Genomic DNA, 9,180 nt, shown 5'->3' with positions numbered 1-9,180 from the left:
GATCAGAACAGATGATCTGTTCCCCTCCATCCTCTTCATGTTCCTCTGGGGAACGTATAGAAACAAAAGTCAGTCTCCTTACTTGAATTGAACAGCCTGGACAAGATGAAACTTAAGTGTCTGAATATAAGTTTTCTCAACCTCAATCTAACAGGGACTTTATTCCAATGGTGACAAAACCCAGCTCATTCCTGGGACCTTCCACTGTCCCAGGTTGCTCCAAGCCCTGTCCAACCTGGCCTTGGACACTTCCAGGGATCCAGGGACAGCCACAGCTTCTCTGGGCAATGAAATACCCAGAGAACACAGAAATAGAGAGAGTACAGAAATTCCTTCCTATAGTGAACTTATAGTGATCCAGCATATCCACAATTTTAGGGCTGACAATCAGCATGGAACTATGTACAGGGTTGGGTTTATCTACATCCCAATGAAATTGAAAGTAATGAATAAAAATAAACTAATAATGAAGCAAGTATAGTTTCTGCAGTTTCTGCAGTTTATGCCCTACAGGTCATTAACTGGAGTTAAAAGAAAATGATAATTCACCACATTCAACTTTTTTGTTGTTATTTTTCAGACAAGTAGAATTTTAACTAAAATAAAATAAAATAAAATATAAAAAGAAAAAGAAAAAGAAAAGAAAAGAAAAGAAAAGAAAAGAAAAGAAAAGAAAAGAAAAGAAAAGAAAAGAAAAGAAAAGAAAAGAAAAGAAAAGAAAAGAAAAGAAAAGAAAAGAAAAGAAAAGAAAAGAAAAGAAAAGAAAAGAAAAGAAAAGAAAAGAAAAGAAAAGAAAAGAAAAGAAAAGAAAAGAAAAGACTATCCATTCTGCACTGAAATTTTCATCTCACAGATGTGCTCCATGGGCCAAGGTTGTGGTTTTTGAGGGACAGCCTCCTCTCTCTCCTCAAGGAATGGGGTGATACCTGATAGGAAATACAGAGTACATCTCATGACTGCATGGGATCATGTAAGGTCCCTGAGCCAAACTGCTGCTCTCAATATCCTTACAAGGTGCACCAGCAGCTCCAAATAGAAAAGGTCCATTTTTTACAGTCTTCACGTGCCCAGTTTGCTCCCAGCTGCCATCCTCACATCCCTGTGAAACCTGGCACTGCCTGCAAGCACCAGCACATTCCAGTGACACCAAACCCCTCTGTCAGCCTCGGTTTGCCTGGGACACTTCCAGGGGTGGAGCAGCCACAGCTTCTCTGGGCACCCTGTGCCAGGGCCTCACCACCCTCACAGCCAAGAATTAATGGGATATCTGAGTGCCCCAGAGGGTCTCTTGGGTCCTCATCCCACCCTGGGAGAAGGCAGCAGTGTCAAAATGTTGTTTATGTTTGGGAAACTGAGGCATGGGATGATGTGCCCAAAATCTGGGAAGAAGATTGTGACACAGCAAATATTTTATTTTTTTTTTTTTAGAAATCACACTTTCCCCTGCATCTGACATAGCAAATTCAATATGATTGGCACAGCTGGCTGTGATGCCACATGGTCCACACTGGTATTATTGAAGCCCTTCAACCTCCAAAAGAGGATTGCTGCATGCTGTTGGGATGTGTCTTACCCTATGCAAACTCCTGAACTGTGTTTAGAAAAGGAGAGAGAAATCATCTCAGCCAGATGATGAGGATGTCCCTGCAGTGAGGATGGTGGAGTTCCTGCAGCCAGCAGCATTGCCTGGGCCTGTTTCATTTACTTTTGGTCATTTCTCTCTCAAATAATCCTATTACAGCCTGTCTTTCACCACAGATCCTGCTCCCTGTCTTTTGTCCCCATCCTAATAATCATTTTCAGGTGAGCATTCAAACCTCTGGAAGTGATTGCAGGGTTGTATGGTCACTCTGATTTTAACACAAAAATATTTCCCTGCCAAAAAAATGCTGAGAATGTTTCAAAAGTATTTTCCCCTATGAAGCAAGATTACACTAAGCATTGAGATTTTGACAGAAGATGGAGGGGAAATGGTAGATAATTTTAGAGGGCATTTTGGTTTATGTCTCGTAGGAGTCTGGTAAAGAGCAGAATGACAGGTTTGCTTGCAATTTGCTACTCTAACTCTGAGAAAGGTGAAGATGTTTTCAAATTCCAACATAAGGAAGAAAAAAAGGGCAGGTGTTCAAGGTTGGGTGGGGTTTTGATCAGCCTGGTCTAGTGGAAAGTGTCCCTGCCCATGGGTGGAACAAGATGATTTTTAAGATCCATTCCAACCCAAACTATTCCAGGATTCCATGACTCTGTGATTAATATTATTTGCCAGTCAAAAATTCTCTGCAAACTTTTAGCCACACCAGTGGATTCATTTCCAGTCTCCCAGGGACACTGTTTTTTTTTAATGTGTGATGGAGAGGAGGTGAAAAGGCACACTTTTAACAACACCAGGGTTGGGAGGATCCTGGCTGTACTGATTGTGGCTCATGGAACTGCTTTGGGCTCAGCCCCTGTTGTCTGACCCCAGCACTTGCCAAAGCCCAGCTCCTCTGACCATTTCTAAGCAAAGAACCCATCAGGATTTTGGACCAGCTCCAAATCCAGCTCTCTCCTCCTCCTCTGACCATTAAAAGATAAAAACTTTCTGCTGTACCTGCAGTAAGTGGCTTTATTCTGGAAATCTTTGGTGGGTCTTTTTATATTTTTTTTTTTCTTTCTTTCTCCTGAGTTCCAGCATCGGAAAAAGGGATAAAATGCCGGAACGGGACAGCTGAAGCGGTGTCACTCAGCAGGCCGCTGTCAGCGGGGTGATTGAGGGGGACAGGAGGGATCGGGAAGGGCCAGGGGCTGTAAAGGACACGGGCAGCTGTGGGGCCGGGGCCCTGGGGTGGGCTGGCCCCGGGGTGGGCGATACAAAAGGGCCGGGGACAGGCAGGCAGGGCAGGGATGGATGGATGGATGGGAGCATCATCATCATCAGCATCATCATCATCATCATCATCATCCTCGGGATGTGAGGAGCCAGCCCCGGGCCGGTGCAGGCTGCTCTGCCCTGAGACGGGAATACTGATGGAAAACCTTTAGCCAGAGAGCCCGCAAGGGGGTTAAGAGGATGCTGAGGCGAGGTGGGGGGAAATGAGCCCAGGTGGTAGAAAACTGAGGGAAGGGAGGGGAATTTAACATGGTTATTACCGGGGAAAGCAGGGGGGGAAGGAGACATTGGTGTAGAGGAGTATAGGACAGGGGGAAATGCCCAAATCCCCAGACACCCTCACACACACACACAGGGGTCAGGAGGATCAGCTGCTTCAAGAGATTTTTGGGCAGCCCCATGCTTAGGCTGCCTGCTGGAGAGCATTTCTGACCACCCCAGCTCCTGCTTCCTTGGGGAAACCTTGAACAGGATGAACCCCAGCCTTTGCTGGAGATGCCAGCCCAGATAACACTCCTGGGGTGCCACAAAGCCACAAAGGACCCGAGAGGAGGATGAAGGGACCAACTGCTCCTTTGCTGAAGGTAATGTGTGCCATTTCCTTTTTCTCTGATGTAATACATCCCATGTGTGAGGTTTATGGCCAAGCCTGGAAGGCAGAGGCAGCAGCCAGTGCCTCACATCCAGGGCTGTGGAAAGCATCCTAAGGAACTCCGGGCAGGGCAAAAGATGCCATGGATGGAAAAGGGAAAGGAGGTGAGGTGGTATCCTCAAGGTTCAAATTGGGCCCCAGACTCAATAGCAAATTCCCAGGGATCAGACCACTCTGCCTGGATGCAACCTGTGGCTGTGGCATTGGAGCATCCTTTCAAAGTGGGTGTGTTCGGGCTCTCAGCTGTGGGCAGAACAACCCCAGGGATGTGTTGGATTTTCAGGAGCATCTTCAAACCCAGGGTTTTGTTCTCAGGGACAGCAGGGTTGGTGTTTGGCCAGGTCTCTCCTCTCACAAGTCATCCCTTCAGGGACCCAGGGACTGCTGGGGAGGACTGTAGGGTGGGGGGACAATTTAATCCCTGGAAAACTCTGCAATCTCAGATTGCTCCCAAGGAGCCTCCTCTGACAGCAAAGGGTGCCCAGATGATGAAAACCTTCCAGGGGAAGTGACCTGTTGATTTTAATCCTCACCTTGAAATAAGTAGTGACCAGCAGGTTCCCACTGGTGCCTCCCTCTCACCATGTCCAGCTATTAAATTAAGTTATCCACACTACTTTTGATTTATTTAATGCTCCAGAATCGCTATTGGACAATGAGGTGGTTTCCCCATTTCACCAAGGAAAACCAGTTCAGATGTCCACAGGTCCAAATCCACCCCTGTTACCCTCAGACCCTTCAGAGAGCAGTTTAATGATGAGCACAATCACCCCTGGCTCCTTCTGGAGTCAGCAGAGAGAGGCAGCCCCCTCTGGACACACTCCTGGGCCCTGTCCTGTGGGTCCTTGCTCTCCATGGGTTCCTGGTTTTTCCAGCCTATTGGAATTACTGCTTAATTTAACTGGGAATGAATGACTGAAGCTGTCAAAGCCCAGTGTGGGTTTATCCTCCTCTTGTAATCGTTCCCTCATTTCCCTGTTCTTGGATCAGAAGTAGAAGAACTAACAAAAAAAAAAACCCAAACCAAATAGAGGAAAAAGAGCACTGTCCTCTTTCCCAAGTCTGTACAAGAGGCATCCTGCCCTTCAGGAACTCCAGCCTGCGGAAGGGTTTGTGACATGAGGAGACCCAAAAATCCCCAGATAAACAGTCTGAGGTGCAGTAAAAAGCCAAGGATGATTCCCCTCTTTTTCAAGCCAATGGAAAAAATCCTGCTGGGCTTCTTGAGGGATAGTTACTGTAAATTGCATTGTTAAATTAATTTGCATTCAAGATATGGGGGAAGAGGGAAAACCAAGGAGCAAGGGAGGCCATGCTGAATATATATGGACATTTCTACAGTCACTCCAGTTTGTTCCAGGCAAATTATTGTACCTATGTGCCTCAGTTTCCCCACCCAAAATCTGGGAATGTTGATGGGCTTGGCTCAAGGGCAGTTACTCTTCTCTGGTGCAAAGAATCAGACTGGGTAAATAAAACATGATGGAGCTAAACCAGCCCAAAGGTCTCAGTTTAAAATCACCAGATAAAACAGAAAACATAACTTAGAGAACTATAATATGAAGATCTTTTCATAGTGAAATAAAAATGTTAGAAAGTATAACAAGGAGATGAGCAGGATGGACAAGTGACTGCTGGTGATTCTCACACAGCCTTTCAAAATAGCCTTGGGCAACTCACTTATTTCCTCCCTTATTCCTCCCTTCTTTAAGGAATTAAAAGTCAGCAGGCTGGGACTCAGTGATGTTCCAGAGCTGCTCACTGAGGCCTTATCCCCACTTAGGCAGAGAGCTCATCATCATTTTGGAGCAAACTCAGTAAACTCTGAGACACTCCCATGAAACCCCACCAGAGTTAAAAAAAACAACAACAAAAAAAAAAAAAAACCAACAAAAAAAAAAAAAACAAACAAACAAAAAAAAACAACCCAAAACAGGCTCTTGAAACTTCTCCAAAGCCCAAGGGCCTAAATATAATTTCAGGTTAGATATAGGCAATATTTTGCTGACAGCTGCAAACTTGATTTCTTGAGTTTTAAGCTTCCTGGAGGCTGTGGTTAAGATAGGGTTAAGATGAAACTCTGCTTCAAAAATCTCCCCTGAGACAACTAATTTGGCTCACAAGGCTAAAATGTTAACCTGACTGACTTGCCCACAGAAAAGCTGCAAAAGAGACAAGAAAAGGCTCTACATGAGCTTTTGCCTCATGGAAGGTGCCTTTTGGTGCAGACAGGGGGACAATGAGGTGGTTAATTCCAAACATGCAACGGTTTGGGCTCAAATACTTCCTTGGAGAAGGTCAGAGCATTAGGAATTGACTTTAAATCAGCGGGATCAGTGCTATTTATCCCTTTCCTTCTTTGCACTGCTGTCACATCCATGTGCCTCTCTCTGCATGTGGGTGTAGGCAGGAAAACCAAAGGCTGAGCAGCCTCCCTCCTTCCAGTAACAACTGCTCCCAGGAAAGCATTCATCCTGCAATCCAGGGAGGAAAAAGAGACTTGACAGAGAGCCCAGACAAGTGACTGCCCGAATGCCAGGGGTATCAGAAAGGCCATTTTGGGAGTATCACCTCCCATCAACCCCGGTGACAAACCCTCCCAGGCACAGGGAGCCTCGGAGGACAGCTGCCCCATTCTTCCCTCCTCCTCCTCCTCACGCCAGCGAGGGACAGATGTGGCTCTGCATCTGCCTCAGATGATTGGGTTACTCCAAGTGGCTCCAAAGGGCGTGGGCTGCTGGCTCTTAGATTGCATATCTGCTGTTCACAAGGAATAGAGTATTCCAGGGTAGGCAAAAAAGAGAGATACTGGCTGTAAATTGATGCATTTATATCCTACTGACTTCCTGCTTTTCCTTCCTTTCCTTCCTGGCTTTTATGGCCATTCCTGCCAATCTTTTGTACCCAAATATCTGTCCCAGTCAGCTCTTTAATTTCTATTTTGCTAATTTCCTAATCCACATTTCTTCAATCTGCCTGTTTTGAGTTTTATAAATCTTGGAACAGTGAGGTCTGAAAATCCATCCTGAGTCTTTACTGCAACAGTCCCAGCTGATCCCAGTCAATGTATTTAATACAAATCTTGTTCCAATTAGGTTTTAACACCATCAATAAATTCCCATTTATGCTAACATAAGATTTTAAAATCCTGGTCCACAAATTGGACTAGAATAATAAGGAATATTTACCTACCTACACGCTTTGGATCAAGGATCTTTCAAGTAACTAAGTCTGTTTTCTCATTAATCACTATGAACCCATTTCTGATCCCAGAATTTTCACAGTACCTTGATACAGGCCTATGAGAAATTTAAGAAAATGCTACCAGTAAGCATCTATAATGGCTTTAAACTGAGGGCTAACAAGGCTAAGAAGAAATCATTCATTCATTCATTCATTCATTCATTCATTCATTCATTCATTCATTCATTCATTCATTCATTCATTCCTGTTGGTAGCTCATGTAAACAGATTTATGCACTCAAAAGTCTGGTAATCCACAGCCAAGGCTCTGCTGAAATCTCTGGAAGTTTTACCCTGATGTCAGCAAGGCTCGTCTTCCTCACCTCCTCTGAGCCAAAGCCCTTCATCTAACTGGGAAGTAAATATTATATCGAATTCTTAATCTCAAATTAAAATCCTGAATAACATTCAATTAAAATTTTGAACGCTCCTATAACATTGATCTGATTTACATTAAAAAAAAAAAAAAAAAAAAAAAAAGATAAAGAATGGGAATGTTTTACTGTGGATATTTTTAACACCTCTGTTGTGCTTGGAGCAAAAATCTGTAAATAATGGAAATTCAGACACCACTCCTGATTCTGGGAAGTTTAAACTATATAATTCCCTGGGTCACTGCATGACTCATCTCTTTCTGCAGAATTTGCATTTGTTTGTTTGATCAGGTTACTGAAATAATGACTATGTGAAATTCCCTGCCATGAATTTCTCTAGAAATCACAAAGAAAAGTCTTTATCTGGCTTTAAGACAGGCTTTTTTCCCCAAAACCCATCCCTTTACTGCAGTCAGTAGGGATTTCTGTACAAGCAAAATTACTTAGAGCAGCATGTACAATACCAGAATCATGAAGTTTTTAAGTGAAAATAAATTTGAGCCATCTGTACACCCTTCAGTCTATAAATCCATTGCCCCAGCTGAGTATCAGGACAAGGAATGCCATGGGATGGATTTCCACCCTAAACCCTTTTGCAGACGTCCTTACATCAGGCACTGACACTGGTTTGAACAGCAGACAGGGAGAAATTTTAAGGGCAGAGAAACCAAGGTGGTTGCACGTGAGATGTGAAAAATCAGCAATGTCAGACACTGGGGGACACTGCAAAATTGATATTTCCTGAAATAGCATCATGTAGGGGAACACCTCTGCCACAGGGGAGCATGGAGAGCCCTGCAGGCAGGGAGAGAGACTCTGACCCAGCTTCTCCATCACAATAAAATGTCTGGAGAGTGGCAGCAAAGCTGGGGAGGGGGAACTGTGCTCTGGGGAGAGTTGGAGCCTCTGAGGAGTGTGTGCAGTGCTGCTCTGTGCTCTGGACCCTCACTAGGGCCTGCCTTCAAAGAGGATTTAGGTTTCCTTCAAAGCCTGGGGTTATTCCCACATTGATTTTAGTGCTTCTCACCACCTGAGATCATTCCTTGGTCTTTTGGCTCTTCAGGAAGAGAAAATATGAAAGAAAGACTTATTTTCTTTTTGGGTCCTATGTAGTTGTGTGGACTGGTTATGTATTAGAAACTTGGGTACTCCCTCCCCTTTTCCATCCTCAGAGAAGCTTCCACTTAGAAATAAATCATCTTTGTGAGTCTGCTCCTTGAACAAAATTATTCCAACCAGTTGTTTCCAAAACATGGCCATAACTCCCTTTGAGCATCCCTGAGGATGCCAGCCCTACTGAGGATGAGAGTGTGCAGCAACCCCAAATCAAGGATCAGCATAGGAAGGGACACCAGGATACTTTGCTTTTCACTTCCAGTGATCATTTCTATCATTAAATGCAGAAATCCATCCAGATGTCCTGCCCTCAGTGCCACGACAGGCTCCTCTCAAAGGTGCACCAGGGCACTGCACAAGTTGGAACACAGGAAATTCCAATTAGGTATCACCAAACAGGTTTTTCACCATCTGCTTGGTCAAACTCCAGGAAAGACCCCAAAAAACTGAGGGAACTCCATTCTTGGGGGGATTCAAGCTCAACTAGAGGTGGTGCTGAGCAATCTGATCTGAGCTGCTCCTGCTTTGAGCCCTCCAGATCCTTCTGAGCCAAACCACTCTGTGTGTGAACCTTGGACTTAAACTTGTTTCTGATCAGCCAGGCCAGGTTCTGGTGAGCTGCTGTCTGGTTCTGAAGGCACTGCCTGCTTGGCCAGGCAGCTCTTCAGGGCAGGGACCACATCCCTGTGTGTGTATGAGCAACTCCTCTGCTCAGGCAGGTCCTCCAGGTCCTGCCTCAATGCAAATAATAATGATAAAGTGAGAGGAAAGAACACAGTCTATCACCTCACACTCATGTGACTTTTTTTTTTTTTTAGTTTTTGAGAATTTTAAAGCTGTCCAAACAAGTCCAGGACCTTCTCCAACATGCACTTCAGCACTGTGCAGAGGCACACACAGGAAAGTTTGCTGACACACAGGCACTG

The sequence above is a fragment of the Poecile atricapillus genome, chromosome 3 (assembly GCF_030490865.1).
Source record: "Poecile atricapillus isolate bPoeAtr1 chromosome 3, bPoeAtr1.hap1, whole genome shotgun sequence".
NCBI lineage: Eukaryota > Metazoa > Chordata > Aves > Passeriformes > Paridae > Poecile > Poecile atricapillus.
The sequence above is the reverse complement of the archived record's forward strand: the minus strand, read 5'-3'. Positions refer to the sequence as shown.